This window comes from Neoarius graeffei, chromosome 14 (genome assembly GCF_027579695.1).
Source record: "Neoarius graeffei isolate fNeoGra1 chromosome 14, fNeoGra1.pri, whole genome shotgun sequence".
NCBI lineage: Eukaryota > Metazoa > Chordata > Actinopteri > Siluriformes > Ariidae > Neoarius > Neoarius graeffei.
The window spans coordinates 37,636,160-37,653,123 of record NC_083582.1 but is presented as its reverse complement, the minus strand read 5'-3'; the positions used below and the strand labels follow the sequence as shown (position 1 = coordinate 37,653,123).

Sequence of the window (16,964 nt, the reverse complement as noted above, 5' to 3'; positions counted from 1 at the left end):
CTTGCTCGGTCTTTACAGGAAAATATCAGACCAAGGTCTTGACCGTACGGACCGAGCCGTATTGCCAAGACCTCAGTCTGCTATTTTCCTGTAAAGACCGAGCAAGCGAGGTTAATAAGGAGTTTATTATATAGCTTTTTTGTTTCTGAGATTAAAATAGATTGTCATTATAGTGGGGCGTGAAAACGGAATTTCTCTTTGCGATTTCTGAATGCTCTTTATTGCTTTGTGTTTCAGCCGTTTTTTATTCCGTTTTGATTTCCAGTTAATCTTTTTTGTTTTTGTTTGTTTTTTGCAACATTGAAAGCCGGCGCCTCGGAAAGAAAGTCCATCATCGCCCACGGGCATTACGGGAAAATTTTGTCCACCAAGGAACCCATCAGAATGCACAATTTTACCACAAGTAGCCGGTGCCATATAATAAAATTCCATCATTATTAAACCTACAATAAGTGCACTAAATGCTCAATAAAAAGGCATTTATGAGTCAAGTGTAACTGTAATGTCACTAAATATCTAATTTTTTGTCATGGATTAGAAAAGTTACAGTGGGGGGAAAATAAGTATTTGATACACTGCCGATTTTGCAAGTTTTCCCACTTACAAAGAATGGAGAGGTCTGTAATTTTTATCGTAGATCCACTTCAACTGTCAGAGACAGAATCTAAAAAAAAAAATCCAGAAAATCACATTGTATGATTTTTTAAATAATTAATTTGCATTTTATTGCATGAAATAAGTATTTGATACAATAGAAAAACAGAACTTAATATTTGGTACAGAAACCTTTGTTTACAATTACAGAGGTCAGACGTTTCCTGTAGTTCTTGACCAGGTTTGCGCACACTGCAGCAGGGATTTTGGCCCACTCCTCCATACAGATCTTCTCCAGATCTTTCAGGTTTCAGGGCTGTCGCTGGGCAACACGGAGTTTCAGCTCCCTCCAAAGATTTTCTATTGGGTTCAGGTCTGGAGACTGGCTAGGCCACTCCAGGACCTTGAAATGCTTCTTACGGAGTCACTCCTTCGCTGCCCTGGCTGTATGTTTCGGGTCATTGTCATGCCAGAAGACCCAGCCACGACCCATCTTCAATGCTCTTACTGAGGGAAGGAGGCTGTTGCCAAAATCTTGCGATACATGGTGCCATCTATCCTCCCCTCAATACGGTGCAGTCGTCCTGTCCCTTTTGCAGAAAAGCACCCCCAAAGTATGATGTTTCCACCCCACGCTTCACAGTTGGGATGGTGTTCTTGGGGTTGTACTCATCCTTCTTTTTCCTCCAAACACGGCAAGTGGAGTTTAGACCAAAAAGCTCTATTTTGGTCTCATCTGACCACATGACCTTCTCCCATGCCTCCTCTGGATCATCCAGATGGTCACTGGCAAACTTCAGACGGGCCTGGACATGTGCTGGCTTGAGCAGGGGGACCTTGCGCGCGCTGCAGGATTTTAATCCATGACGGCGTAGTGTGTTACTAATGGTAATCTTTGAGACTGTGGTCCCAGCTCTCTTCAGGTCATTGACCAGGTCCTCCCGTGTAGTTCTGGGCTGATCCCTCACCTTTCTCATGATCACTGATACCCCACGAGGCGAGATCTTGCATGAAGCCCCAGACCGATGGAGATTGACTGACAGTCATCTTGAGTTTCTTCCATTTTCTAATAATTGCGCCAACAGTTGTTGCTTTCTCAACAAGCTGCTTGCCTATTGTCCTGTAGCCCGTCCCAGCCTTGTGCAGGTCTACAGTTTTGTCCCTGGTGTCCTTAGACAGCTCTTTGGTCTTGCCCATGGTGGAGAGGTTGGAGTCTGATTGATTGATTGATTGTGTGGACAGGTGTCTTTTATACAGGTAACGGGTTCAAACAGGTGCAATTAATACAGATAATGAGTGGAGAATAGGAGGGCTTCTTAAAGAAAAACTAACAGGCCTGTGAGAGCCAGAATTCTTGCTGGTTGATAGGTGATCAAATACTTATTTCATCCAATAAAATGCAAATTAATTATTTAAAAATCATACAATGTGATTTTCTGGATTTTTTTTTTTAGATTCTGTCTCTGACAGTTGAAGTGGACCTACGATAAAAATTACAGACCTCTCCATTCTTTGTAAGTGGGCAAACTTGCAAAATCGGCAGTGTATCAAATACTTATTTTCCCCACTGTATACATAATGTGAAAATGTAATAAATCTGACACATGAGATGAGATGAAATGAAATGAGATTGTCCAGTTTTTGAGTTTTGATGGACTTGGTTAGAACATGAGGCCTTTTAGATTCTGATGAAAAGTTTTGCTTTCTAATAAATCTTTAAAAGGAGCAGATTTTACTGCACCCTTCATTCCCGTCAGACATCACGCCTTAATCCTCTTCCTGTAGTCGGAGGTAAAGGTTACAGTGCAGTATTGATCAGGAGGGAGTATTCAGGCTGTGAAACTCCACCACCTCCTCTCACTGTAGCATGTCAGGGTCTGAACTGGTAGTGTTTTGTCTGGAGATAAGCTGTGCTGTGGTCAGCAGGGCAGGAGTACCGCTGCTATGCTGATTATGCAAAGGCACAGTAATCACCGCGCTGTGCAACTGCTCCCGCGGCATCTCAACGCAGCACGGCAATTTGACTAGTTCAAATGATTATGCAAAGATTGCAGGGCAGAAGAGTAACACTCTTATTAGCTGACAGGTCAGAGTGTAACACAGGTGCTTTGCATTGGAAAGAAAGAAGGCAGACATGAAGCTACAGTAAAAGCAGATGTTTTTTTTTTTTTTTTCTGTCTTGAAGCATAAAGGCCAAGCCCCACAATACCAATAACTACAACTATAACGATGACTATAAATAAATCGGTCCCCTGCAGTTTATGTGGTTGGTGCTCACACCAGACCGATAACGATCCCTATAGCCCGGGCCTGGGTTTATCCGTATCGCTGAGATTGCTTCTGGAGCCTTTTTTTTTTTTAATTTTTTTAAACACTCTTACCCACCCCGACAAAGCAGCATGGTAGTGTGCTGATACAGCTCTGGCAGTGTCAGTCATCAATAAAATGCTAGCTAGCTTTTCTCTTTTGGCTACTGGTAAAAAAAAAAATCATAGTAGCTATAGTAATTCTACACGGCCACAAAAGCTACAATGTTAACGTTACCAAAGACAGAAATGTGAATTCACAAAATGAATGCATGCTGTGCCATCATGGTGGTTTAGCGTTAAGCTAGCTAGTCAGTGAAGCTCCACCTGACATGCTATCAAACTCTTTTCAAACTCGAAATCATATTGGGTAGCTAAAGCAACTAGAAAAGAAAGATTTCTACATTGTTTATTTGGCAAGATGATGCTAAAACGTATTTCTGAAAGGATTTCAGATAAGTTAACGTTATTCATGTTAGCGTAACTTTGTTTGTTTTTACATGCTAACTAACGGTGTCCAAGTTAACTAGCTATGTGTTATCGTTAGCCGTGGACAAGGCTACGGCAACTTGGCAGACAAATCTATAGGAAGTCATTTGATTAACCAGACTGCACAGCTAAGTTTGCAATGTTATCGGATGAGACCAAAAGTTCTATTTTGGTCTCATCCGTCCACAAAACATTTTTCCAATAGCCTTCTGGCTTGTCCACGTGATCTTTAGCAAACTGCAGAAGAGCAGCAATGCTCTTTTTGGAGAGCAGTGGCTTTCTCCTTGCAACCCTGCCATGCACACCATTGTTGTTCAGTGTTCTCCTGATGGTGGACTCATGAACATTAACATTAGCCAATGCGAGAGAGGCCTTTAGTTGCTTAGAAGTTACTCTGGGGTCCTTTGTGACCTCACTGACTATTACACACCTTGTTCTTGGAGTGATCTTTGTTGTCGACCACTCCTGGGGAGGGTAACAATGGTCTTGAATTTCCTCCATTTGTACACAATCTGTCTGACTGTGGATTGGTGGAGTCCAAACTCTTTAGAGATGGTTTTGTAACCTTTTCCAGCCTGATGAGCATCAACAACGCTTTTTCTGAGGTCCTCAGAAATCTCCTTTGTTCGTGCCATGATACACTTCCACAAACATGTGTTGTGAAGATCAGACTTTGATAGATCCCTGTTCTTTAAATAAAACAGGGTGCCCACTCACACCTGATTGTCATCCCATTGACTGAAAACACCTGACTCTAATTTCACCTTCAAATTAACTGCTAATCCTAGAGGTTCACATACTTTTGCCACTCACAGATATGTAATATTGGATCATTTTCCTCAATAAATAAATGACCAAGTGTAATATTTTTGTCTCATTTGTTTAACTGGGTTCTCTTTATCTACTTTTAGGACTTGTGTGAAAATCTGTTGATGTTTTAGGTCCTATTTATGCAGAAATATAGACAATTCTAAAGGGTTCACAAACTTTCAAGCACCACTGTACATGGAATGACCCATTTAGTGTAGATCTGATATTTAAATGAATAAAAACCTGATCTGACTCGCCTAACTAACTGCGGGCTTAATTTTCATTTGCATTAAGCTTCGCAAGAACAGACAGCAGCGATAAGAGCATTCGAGCACAGCGTGGTGTCATGTACAGGATTCAGGAAGCTGTAGCTCTTCAGTAATCTTGTTCAGTGAGAAGTGTTGTGTTAATTATTAGCTAATAAAGAAGCATAACATGCACGGTCACTTATACAGTAATTCAGTAGTAAAGTGAAGGGTTAAAGTTTAGCTCATGCAAACTGTTGGGATGGGTTTTTTTGTTCAGAAGCTGGTCCACAGGATCAGTGTGTAGGTTGAACACGTGGGTAATATTTGGACGCGACTATTTCACACACGTCTGTTAAGTAGGATTGTCAGACACTGTCTATAATGATTATGTAATGATTATATTTTTCACACAGGATAAGCATTCTATGTAATGACTTACAGGGACGGGTGTGTCCGCATGATACAGACAATGTCATCACACCAGAAAAGCAGGAAATATGAAGCGTTCATTCTCTCCTTTGGTTTTGTGGCAAAGTACCACTTTTAAAAGCCAACATCTATTCATTCAGAAATATGTATCTGTAATGCAAATTTATTATCGGCGCTTATTTGTCGAAGGGAGTCTGAGAGCTCGAGTTGAGCTTAATCAGGAGTTAATTACCTGGAATAATGTAAAGTACAAATCAGAAGTTTGGACACGCCTTCAAATTCAATGTTTTTTCTTTATATTTATTAATTAAAAGTCACGTCATGTCTTAAAGCAATGATGGATTTCGTTTCTCTTTATTTAGTTAATCGGTTCTTGACATACAGTTGGGCTATTCGAATAGGGCTATTTACTGTATGTTTATTATTTACTGTTTGATCTCAAATGCGTTAAGAAGGCAAGAACTTGCACTAATTACCTTTTGACGAGGCACCTGTTAATTGAAAAGCATTCCAGGTGACTACCTCATGAGGCTGGTTAAAATAACACCAGCAGTGTGCAAAGTGTCTTCAAGGTAAACGGCGGTGTCTTTGAGGAATCTAAAATACGAAACGTATTTTGACTGTATTTCAAAGTTTTGATGTCTTCATTATTGCAGAAAAGTCAAAATGCAGCTACCAACCCAGAAAAAAAATCTCACATGTGACATATCTGCAGCACCTTCAAAACATGGACTAACCTGTTATCTCAGAAGCAGAAGGAATTTACCACCTAAAAGCTATCTGCATTTTGAAACTGTGTGCAGTACTGGACCATGTTTGCACAGAAGAGTAGTTTCAAGTCTAATCATATGTCACGAAAAACACAAATGTACTCATGAAGTGGGAAACGCACAGCATGTTAAATAAAAAGAAAAAATGGAAAAAAGTATTATCACGTATCGATCTTGTACAAATAGCGTAGTTTTAGAGGTTAGCTCGGTTAAAGTACGTCGTGGCAGAACGTCTCGTCTCACACAGTTCCTTGGGGTGAAAGTTTGATACGTTGCTATGCACCTGGAGATAAGGTGCTGGAGATAAAGTGCATGTAAAAGTATTTTCTGTGAGATTGGGTTGTGTATATAAGCTCTACGTCTGCTCAGATAATAATAATGTAAATAACCGATTAAGTAGCGAAAGAAGCGTCATTCGTCTGAGAGTCTTTTTAAACCAGTAATAATGTACAAACTACAATTCACAAAAAAGTTAGGATGCTGTGTAAACTGTAAATAAAAACAGAATGTGATAATGTGCAAATCATGGAAACCCTATATTTCATTGAAAATAGTACAAAGACAACATATCAAATCTTGAAACTGAGAAATTTTTTGTTTTTTGAAAAATATTTGCTCATTTTGAATTTGATGTCAACAACACGTTGCAGAAAAGTTGCGACAGGGGCATGTTTACCACTGTGTTGCATCACCTCTACTTTTAACAACACTCTGTAAACGTTTGGGAACTGAGGAGACCAATTGCTGTAGTTTTAAAAGAGAAATATTGTCCATTCATGCCTGAGATACAGTTTCAGTTGCTCAACAGTTCAGGGTCTCCTTTGTCATATTTTGTGCTTCATAATGTGCCAAATGTTTTAAATGGGAGACAGGTCTGGACTGCAGGCAGGCCAGTTTAGCACCCGGACTCTTTTATTACAGAGCCATGCAGTTTTAATATGTGCAGAGAGTGGTCTGGCATTGTCTTGCTGAAAGAAGGAAGGCCTTCCCTGAAAAAGATTTTGTCTGGATGGCAGCGTATTGCTCTGAAACGTGTAAATATCATTCAGCATGAATGCTGCCTTCCCAGATGTCCAAGCTACCCATGTCATGTGCACTAATGCACCCTCATACCGTCACAGATGCTGGGTTTTGAACTGTGCACTGATAACATGTCGGATGGTCCCTCTTCTCTTTAGCCTGGAGGATGTGGTGTCCATGATTTCTAAAAAGAATTTCTACTTTTGATTTGTCAGACCTCGGGACAGTTTTCTATTTCACCTCAGTCCATCGTAAAAGAGCTCGGGCCCAGAGAAGGTAGCGATGTTTCCGGATATTGTTTATATCTGGTTTTAACTTGCATTTGTGGATGCAGTAATGAACTGTTTTCACAGATGATGGTTTTCTGAAGTGTTCCTGAGCCCATACAGTGATTTCTGCTACAGACTCGTGTCTGCTTTTAATGCAGTGTCTCCTGAGGGCCTGAAGATCACAGGCATCCAATGTCAGTTTTCAGCCTTGTCTCTTGCATACAGAGATTTCTCCAGATTCTCTGAAGCTTTTAATGATATTATGGAGCATAGTTGATGTGATCCTCAAATTCTTTGTAGTTTTACACTGAGGAACGTTATTCTTAAATTGCTGCACTGTTTGCCTATGCAGTCTTTCACGGAGCGGTGAACCCCTCCCCATCTTTACTTCTGAGAGACTCCGCCTCTCTGAGATGCTCTTTTTATACCCAATCATGTTACTGACCTGTTTTTTTAGCATTACACAAGTCTTTTGTTGCTCCTGTCCCAACTTTTCTAAAACGTGTTGCTGACCTGAAATTCAGAGTGACCATTTTTCAAAAAACAACTAAATTTCTCAGTTTCAACATTTGATATGTTGTCTTTGTACCATTTTCAATGAAATATAGGGTTTCCATAATCTGCAAATCTTCACATTTTGTCTTTATTTATGTTTTACACAGTGTCAACTTTTTTTGGAATTGAGGTTGTTGTACTTTTTTTTTTGTCTTTCTTACCACTTCTGAAACCGCTTTCTTACGGAAACCCTGCTATTGTTTCACATGCACATGACAGTTATTTTAGTAACCGCATTAGAACTTCCTCATTTACTGTCGCTGCTGCAGGAAAGGGAATATTCTGAGTAGACTGCTCTCTGACACAGTGGAGCTATTTGATATTTGACTCAGTGCAGAAAGTCTGCTCTGTCGTGCAGCCGGTGCACCATGATGCCGTTTGCCTCTGTGCTTCATCATTCATCATCCTCCATCAAGCCAGTGTGTGTGTGTTGTAGTTGACCTTGCTGTGGGAGCGTCTCAGGAAGCTGCCATCCATCTTTTAGTCGCAGTGGCACCGATCCAATATCCACTATGTTCAAATCACACATGGATGTTTTATTTCTGTTCTATAATAAGTATTTTAAATGAGACAACGTCGCAAAAACAGTGATGTCATTCGAAGGAATACTGTGACAAGATCTGTCAAGAGTGCTGGCTTGAAAGCTTCAGTGAGGTTTTGGTTTGGTGTTGATAGCAATATATATTTAACAGTTATTCCACGAAATCAATTCGTACATGAGCTGATAGCGTAGCACCGAGTCGGCTATAAGCCGTGTATTGAGCGGAATGACTGTTTGTTTTATTCTATCCACATTCACTGGATTTTGAGAAATGGAGCATTTTTATTTTTTGCAAATTCGATAAATAAAATCTTTATACGGGCGGTACGGTGGTGTAGTGGTTAGCGCTGTCGCCTCACAGCAAGAAGTTCCGGGTTCAAGCCCAGCGGCCGGCGAGGGCCTTTCTGTGCGGAGTTTGCATGTTCTCCCCGTGTCCGCGTGGGTTTCCTCCGGGTGCTCCGGTTTCCCCCACAGTCCAAAGACATGCAGGTTAGGTTAACTGGTGACTCTAAATTGACCGTAGGTGTGAATGTGAGTGTGATGGTTGTCTGTGTCTATGTGTCAGCCCTGTGATGACCTGGCGACTTGTCCAGGGTGTACCCCGCCTTTTGCGCGTAGTCAGCTGGGATAGGCTCCAGCTTGCCTGCGACCCTGTAGAACAGGATAAAGCGGCTAGAGATAATGAGATGAGATGAGAAAACTTTATACAAAACTTCCAACAGAATCATTTCCGCTTAGATTGTAAACAAACCGGCGAAATGACAGGAACAATTTGCGAAAAATGCGATAATTCTTGAAAAACGAAAAAAAAGATACGTTCTTACCATGAAATACAACCCCGATTCCAAAAAAGTTGGGACAAAGTACAAATTGTAAATAAAAACGGAATGCAATAATTTTACAAATCTCAAAAACTGATATTGTATTCACAATAGAACATAGACAACATATCAAATGTCGAAAGTGAGACATTTTGAAATTTCATGCCAAATATTGGCTCATTTGAAATTTCATGACAGCAACACATCTCAAAAAAGTTGGGACAGGAGCAATAAGAGGCTGGAAAAGTTAAAGGTACAAAAAAGGAACAGCTGGAGGACCAAATTGCAACTCATTAGGTCAATTGGCAATAGGTCATTAACATGACTGGGTATAAAAAGAGCATCTTGGAGTGGCAGCGGCTCTCATAAGTAAAGATGGGAAGAGGATCACCAATCCCCCTAATTCTGCGCCGACAAATAGTGGAGCAATATCAGAAAGGAGTTCGACAGTGTAAAATTGCAAAGAGTTTGAACATATCATCATCTACAGTGCACAATATCATCAAAAGATTCAGAGAATCTGGAAGAATCTCTGTGCGTAAGGGTCAAGGCCGGAAAACCATACAGGGTGCCCGTGATCTTCGGGCCCTTAGACGACACTGCATCACATACAGGCATGCTTCTGTATTGGAAATCACAAAATGGGCTCAGGAATATTTCCAGAGAACATTATCTGTGAACACAATTCACCGTGCCATCCGCCGTTGCCAGCTAAAACTCTATAGTTCAAAGAAGAAGCCGTATCTAAACATGATCCAGAAGCGCAGACGTCTTCTCTGGGCCAAGGCTCATTTAAAATGGACTGTGGCAAAGTGGAAAACTGTTCTGTGGTCAGACGAATCAAAATGTGAAGTTCTTTATGGAAATCAGGGACGCCGTGTCATTCGGACTAAAGAGGAGAAGGACGACCCAAGTTGTTGTCAGCGCTCAGTTCAGAAGCCTGCATCTCTGATGGTATGGGGTTGCATTAGTGCGTGTGGCATGGGCAGCTTACACATCTGGAAAGACACCATCAATGCTGAAAGGTATATCCAGGTTCTAGAGCAACATATGCTCCCATCCAGACGACGTCTCTTTCAGGGAAGACCTTGCATTTTCCAACATGACAATGCCAAACCACATACTGCATCAATTACAGCATCATGGCTGCGTAGAAGAAGGGTCCGGGTACTGAACTGGCCAGCCTGCAGTCCAGATCTTTCACCCATAGAAAACATTTGGCACATCATAAAACGGAAGATACGACAAAAAAGACCTAAGACAGTTGCGCAACTAGAATCCTACATTAGACAAGAATGGGTTAACATTCCTATCCCTAAACTCGAGCAACTTGTCTCCTCAGTCCCCAGACGTTTACAGACTGTTGTAAAGAGAAAAGGGGATGTCTCACAGTGGTAAACATGGCCTTGTCACAACTTTTTTGAGATGTGTTGTTGTCATGAAATTTAAAAATCACCTCATTTTTCTCTTTAAATGATACATTTTCTCAGTTTAAACATTTGATATGTCATCTATGTTCTATTCTGAATAAAATATGGAATTTTGAAACTTCCACATCACTGCATTCCGTTTTTATTTACAATTTGTACTTTGTCCCAACTTTTTTGGAATCGGGGTTGTACTTTCATTCCATATTTAGCTGCCTTTTTTTGGGGGGGGGGGTTGTTTTCGAGCAGAGTTTTAATTTCATCCTCGGTTGATTCAGCAACACGCTCCACCATTTTGTTTTTCTCTACTCACGGTATATGAGCTGATAACCTAGTAGTAGAGTAGCCAATCAGAGCGCATGATTGCTCATATCCAGTGAATGTGGATAGAATAATAAGTTGATATAAAATTAATCTTGCTTTTGTTTGGATTGTCAGACTCGCACAGGACTGTCATTGCATCTCTCTTTTCTAATTCTAATGTTTTTTGTGTGTGTTTCTTAAATAAAGAAAGACTAATCAGGTCATATTGGCTGGGTCATTTAAAAAATAAAAAGAGATACGAGACGCTAGGGCTGGGCGATATGATGACATGATATTGATATTGTGATAAATTATGATACGATACACTTTTCTGAAATATCGTTGGTATCCTGGTATCGTTGGTATTTTATAACTTTTTTGCTTTTTAATAATTAAATGAAGCTAAATGGAAGCAGATGATTTTTTTTTTTTTTACTTTTTAGCATTTTAAGTGTGATAGAGCAGTTTATATCTCATGTATTTAAATTCAGAATGATTTATTGCAGCTAAAAATGTATCCGTACCGGAAAAAGGAAATAAAACAGACAAATCATATACGGTATGGAGTAGTAAAGTAGTGTACCATCTTTATGACCTGCATGGGAAAGTTGCTTTAGAGATTTATTAGATGTTAAGCCGGTATGTATCGGGGTTAATCCCGCCTGTTTCGGATCTGAAGCTTTGTTTCTCTTGTGGTTTTAATGAGGGAGTGGAGTTATAGGGAATAATCCAGCATACGCTGGTGATTTGGGGCTCCTTCACATAGCTGAGTGTGAAAATGGGCTTTGATCATGGCACGATGCTTTCTTCTCCGTGACAGCTTGGGTGCCAAGGAAGGGTGCGGGAGGATGAGAGGAGGGAGAAGAGAGAGAGAAAGAGTTCAACCACTCTCATTTCCTGTCTCTACCTGCTCGGAGTCTGCACCCAAGGCTTCAGCTGGCGTTTCATCTCCATTCAGCCAGGCTGCAAAGATGAATCGGCTTTTAATCTTCAATTAATTACACACAATTGCCTGTACATTTGGCGAGTCGAGCTCGAGTCAGATTGTTGGCTAATGTTAGATATTGTGGGTTTTTTTTTTGTTGTTTGTTTTTTTTTTGCCTTGGTGTTAAATCACGAGCTTTGCATCGAGGTGAGGTGAGGTTCTGTTATTATTGATTTCAAGTTTAAACGTGTTTGCTTCTGAAAAATCCGCTCAGGTAATGTGGCGAAGAAGCAAATCTTACTTTAACTCGTATATTAACACATTTGAAGGACGTGTTCATAGGCAGTCGTTCATGGTTGCACCAAATATAGTGCAGGACTCCGATTCCCATCAGCCACTGCACCTCACCTGATCACGACGCTCGTGTCACCTGACTGCTCGCACCTGATTCACAGTTTGGTCTAATGAGCACTGCTATTTAAGTCACGTTTGTGCAGCTGCTGTCTGTTTCTGAGTGGCATCAGCGTATGCTGTTGGTGTATCCATGAAATGCTTAAATAATATTGGCTGGCGTTGAGTGGTCTATCAGATATATTCCATTCAGCTAGCATGAGACTGAACAAGTCAAAGACGAGTAGCTGAATGGACTATATCTGATATACCACGAAAAAAAGCCATTATTATTATCTCCTCTCATCTCATTATCTGTAGCCGCTTTATCCTGTTCTACAGGGTCGCAGGCAAGCTGGAGCCTATCCCAGCTGACTACGGGCGAAAGGCGGGGTACACCCTGGACAAGTCGCCAAGTCATCACAGGGCCGACACATAGACACAGACAACCATTCACACTCACATTCACACCTACGGTCAATTTAGAGTCACCAGTTAACCTAACCTGCATGTCTTTGGACTGTGGGGGAAACCGGAGCACCCGGAGGAAACCCACGCGGACACGGGGAGAACATGCAAACTCCGCACAGAAAGGCCCTCGCCGGCCACGGGGCTCGAACCCACGACCTTCTTGCTGTGAGGCGACAGCGCTAACCACTACACCACCGTGCCGCCCCCATGCAATATCGTAAACCATATTCAACACTCTCCATTGGGTAGAGTGACATAATGCATGTAGAAAAAGCAATATGCTAACAATATTGCATGCTGTCAAACCAAATGAATGAAACACGCTAGGAGGGAATAGAACACGTGTTTTTTATTCCATCAAAAAAGTGTCCTGGATGTCTAATAATAAGACATAGATACTCAGTAATCAATAACTAACAGGAAACAGGCTACCACAGTCAGATAACAAATCAATATACAGGACGGGGTGGATCTTAAAAAAAAAAAAGCCTGAACAAACAAGAGGGAGCTTGTGATGCGTCTTACGCTTTTGAATATTTTAATTAATTCTTAATTCAGTATATTTCACGCTTGTCTAGTTTGTTACGTCGTCCTGGTCTTTGTGCTTCAGTTTAAAAAAACTACTCGGCACTTGTCTCTGTCTCCAAACAATCCTAGATAAAAATATTTCATCATGATTTTAATATTGAGCAAATACTTGATACATGATCTAATGATTAACTTGTGATTCAGGATCATTGCTGTTAAAAACAAAAACGTTCTGCACTTGAGAAGGTCACCAGACTCCAGAAGAGCTTTTAAATGGTTCCATTTGTGCCTCACACACACATCTGTGATCTCCAGTTGAACCGTGTTCCCGAAACCCCGTCCCCCCTCTTTAACACGTCCTCGCGGCTGGAACAGCACTGTTCGGACATTGTCGTATCCTGTTCCTTTTATGTGCTCTTTAATTTAGTGTGTGTGTGTGTGTGTGTGTGTGTGTGCGTGCGCGCCAAAGCTTTACTAAGTGTCGTGAGTCATGCTGGAAGTGGCTCAGCCACCTGTGATGTGGGAAGATTAGTTTTGCTGAACACAGCACCACCCTTTTCCTGGTTCAAGCACATGCCACCACGCTGCCCCCCGTCTGTCTCTCTCTCTCCCTCCACCGTGAACACACACACACACACACACACACACACACACACAGAAACACAATCTCTCTCACTCTACATGCTACAACACAACACAAACAAGCGCTTGAGGAGTTCGACACGTGCCTCGACAGCCAAGTCGACAACAGAGTGAAGTGAAAAGGGGGGAGGGGAGGAAAAAGAGGAGAAAAAAGGAGGGTCTGTCCACCCCCCCACCCCCCCCCACCCCGGTTGGTCTGAAGAGTTTCCTGTTGCTCTGTGTGTAGCCTCTTTAGGCTGACCCAGATCCAGCTTTCACTTGGACTCTGTGATGCTAATGACAGAGCCGGACTAATAATCTGGCCTGCGCAGGAGCTGGGACACAGAGAGAGAGGGAAGGAGGGAGGGAGGGAGGGTGTGTGTGAGAGAGAGAGAGAGAACAGCGAGACAGGGAGGGAGGGAGGGAGGGAGGGAGTGACTCGTTTTGCTTCTTCTTACAGTCGTCCTCCCTCTAGCCTGTTTCTGTGAGCTCTGCGGCACTCGTCTTGTCTCTCGCTCCCTCGTCAGATACTTAAAATGTCTGCCATGTGGCCAGCGACAGACTGAACGCAGCCTTCTCCGTGTTTTGCTTGTCCTTCGTTGTTTTGTTTTGTTTTTTTCTCCCCCCTCCCTCACTCTGACTGGAGACTTCTGTTCTGCCTTCGACTGAAACTACTGCATGACCCAGATATGTGAGGCTTCATATTTGGGAGGATTGGTTGGTTTAAGGGCGGCTCGATAACACACAGGTAAAAACGCCTTTTCCTGATTTGATTTCTGACTTTGTTAAGGACGCTCGGCTTTATAGGACGAGCGTCTAACTGCTTGTTGTGTTGTCTTGACGAAACGCCGTGTTTTGGAAACAGTTTGGAAACCCGGCTTCTTACCGGATGTTTAACAGCTGCGCGCAGTCAGATGTGCCGTTCCTGTAACGCGGACGCTCTCCGGGTGTCGGCGCTTGAAGGCGAAGAGGAGGGTTTTTTTTTTTTTTTCCTTTTCGAAAGCCCTCGAGAGGCCCTGTGTCCTTATTCCTGAGCTCGCTTCCTGTTGTGGGTTTGTGCCAGGCTGCAGGCAGAGAGCCATGTTGTGTGCTCTTGAGTATGTGTATGGACAAGTTACGGGGGACTTTTCCTGACTAGCACTTACTGAATCACTGCAGTGGATAAATGAACCACACACACACACACACACACGTATACACATACAGTGTGGCCAGGGCAGCTGTGTGGAAAGCCCCTGTTTTTTTTTTTTGTGTGTGTGTGTGTACAGGAGGCTTGTTGGGCTGATACACTCGACTAATACTGTCTCTCTTTGCTATTAATAAATAATCCATCACTTCACGTCGCTCTCTGTATTTTTTTTCTTTCTTTATGTTCTGATCTGATTTTTTTCTTTTCTCTTTTTCACTCCAAACGAAGGTCAAGTCTAGACACAGGGCAACCATGTAATCTGGTTGATTCATAAAGACTAGTGTTTCTGGAGTGTGCGTGTGCAGCAGAGAGAGGTGGGGCTGCACTCTGACCCATTTAGCAAACAGTTCCTCGGAGCAGCTCAGTGCAGTGTAGCTGTTTGTAATTATGCCTCCTCACTCACTCACTCACTCACTCACTGAGAGAGAAACGAGTGTGTGCGCTCTTTGGACTGAGATTTGCTCCAGTGTGCCACTGATCTTTTCAAAGCCGTTGTTCTTTTCATGTTGACTCTGCCGCAGAGGTCACCATAGTTCACACCGGTTGGAGAGATTAAAGTGCGTTCGAGGAGGAGGTGCTCATTGTGGCTTTGTCTACACTGTTCTGTGTGTGTGTGCAGTATTTCGATGCACCTACGCTAGAGGAAAAAAGGTACAAACAATTTCACAGCCCTGCCTTTTTTTTTTCTTTTTTTTTTTTAATTATTATTATACGAAAGTCGTTTCACATCATCAGACTATTTCAGGTTTAGAGCTGGGTGATGATGATCTCATCTATTAACTCAATGTTAGTTTCTGCGACTGCTGTTTAATCAGTCATATTTGTCTTTCTTTTTTTTTTTGTTTGTTTGTTTAAATACCGAGGGTGGTGTAGTGGTTAGCACTGTCGCCTCACAGCAAGAAGGTTCTGGGTTCGAATGGGTCCCGTGGCCAGCGAGGGCCTTTCTGTGCGGAGTTTGCATGTTCTCCCCGTGTCCGCGTGGGTTTCCTCCGGGTGCTCCGGTTTCCCCCACAGTCCAAAGACATGCAGGTTAGGTTAACTGGCAACTCTAAATTGACCGTAGGTGTGAATGGTTGTTTGACTCTGTGTCCAGGGTGTACACGGCGGCACGGTGGTGTAATGGTTAGCACGGTCGCCTCACAGCAAGAAGGTCCGGGTTCGAGCCCCGTGGCCGGCGAGGGCCTTTCTGTGCGGAGTTTGCATGTTCTCCCCGTGTCTGCGTGGGTTTCCTCCGGGTGCTCCGGTTTCCCCCACAGTCCAAAGACATGCAGGTTAGGTTAACGTGGGGTGGCCTTGGGCTGAGGTGCCCTTGAGCAAGGTACCGGACCCCTGACTGCTCCCCAGGCGCTTTGGTGTGGCTGCCCACTGCTCTGGGTGTGTGCGCGTGTTCACTGCTTCAGATGGGTTAAATGCAGAGGATGAATTTCACTGTGCTTGAAGTGTGCATGTGACGAATTAAGGTTTCTTCTGTACCCTGCCTCTCACCCATAGTCAGCTGGGATAGGCTCCAGCTTGCCCATGACCCTGAACAGGATAAGCGGTTACGGACGATGGATGGATGGATAGTTTAAATACCTTGGCAGCACTTTATTCTGTATTATAATGCCCTTATACCAGTGTAATAACTATGCTATACCAACACACGTGACACATAATTATGCTGTATTAAATATGAGTGTAATACTTATTACAGCATGTAGATACAAAACTCTAACCACACACCGATCGTAAACAAACAGTCTTCATGTCTGGTCTAAGGAAATAATAATACTACAAATAATGGCGTCCACTTTCCCACTTCTGAGTCGGTGTGACAAAATGAACAACCTGTGTTCATAAAAGTAACGATAAAGCAAACCGACAGCACCTTTTTTGCATGGCTGAATGTTATATTACATGTTTTATTGGCCATGTAGTGGTCTCTAAAGGCTTTCGACTGCTGCTATACCCTGTGTAGTGAGCATGCAGAGTGAATCGGAAGCCATTTTGGGATCACGAATGGGTTTTGATGCTCTCGGATCTTCAAAACCGGTTGGAGAATAGGTAAAGGAATAAAACTCTGAAAGGAACATTTGTGTGATTTTTCTGTTCACCTGCTGTGGATTGGGTTATGCGGATATGCTAAATATGCTTTGCTCTGTCTTTAGCAGTGTAACATTGCAGGCTTATCGATATTGTATTAAAAAAAAAGCTAAGTATTTTAAAATTCACATTTTAAAATATGTTTAGCAAGGAATATTTAGCAGTCTCAATATTCT

General features: G+C 42.3%; 1 protein-coding gene across 4 annotated transcripts in view; it reads left to right on the top strand.

Moving 5' to 3' along the window:
* jmjd1cb (jumonji domain containing 1Cb) overlaps window positions 1-16,964 on the top strand; it is a 295,070-nt gene that overhangs the window by 203,526 nt on the left and 74,580 nt on the right. The window contains exon 1 of one of the 4 annotated variants that reach the window (XM_060939597.1): window positions 15,266-15,357. The exons of the other annotated variants lie outside the window; for them this stretch is intronic. The gene's annotated coding sequence lies outside the window, so the exon portion shown is untranslated. Of the gene's footprint in view, window positions 1-15,265; window positions 15,358-16,964 lie in introns of those variants that run through there. 4 annotated transcript variants of the gene reach the window in all.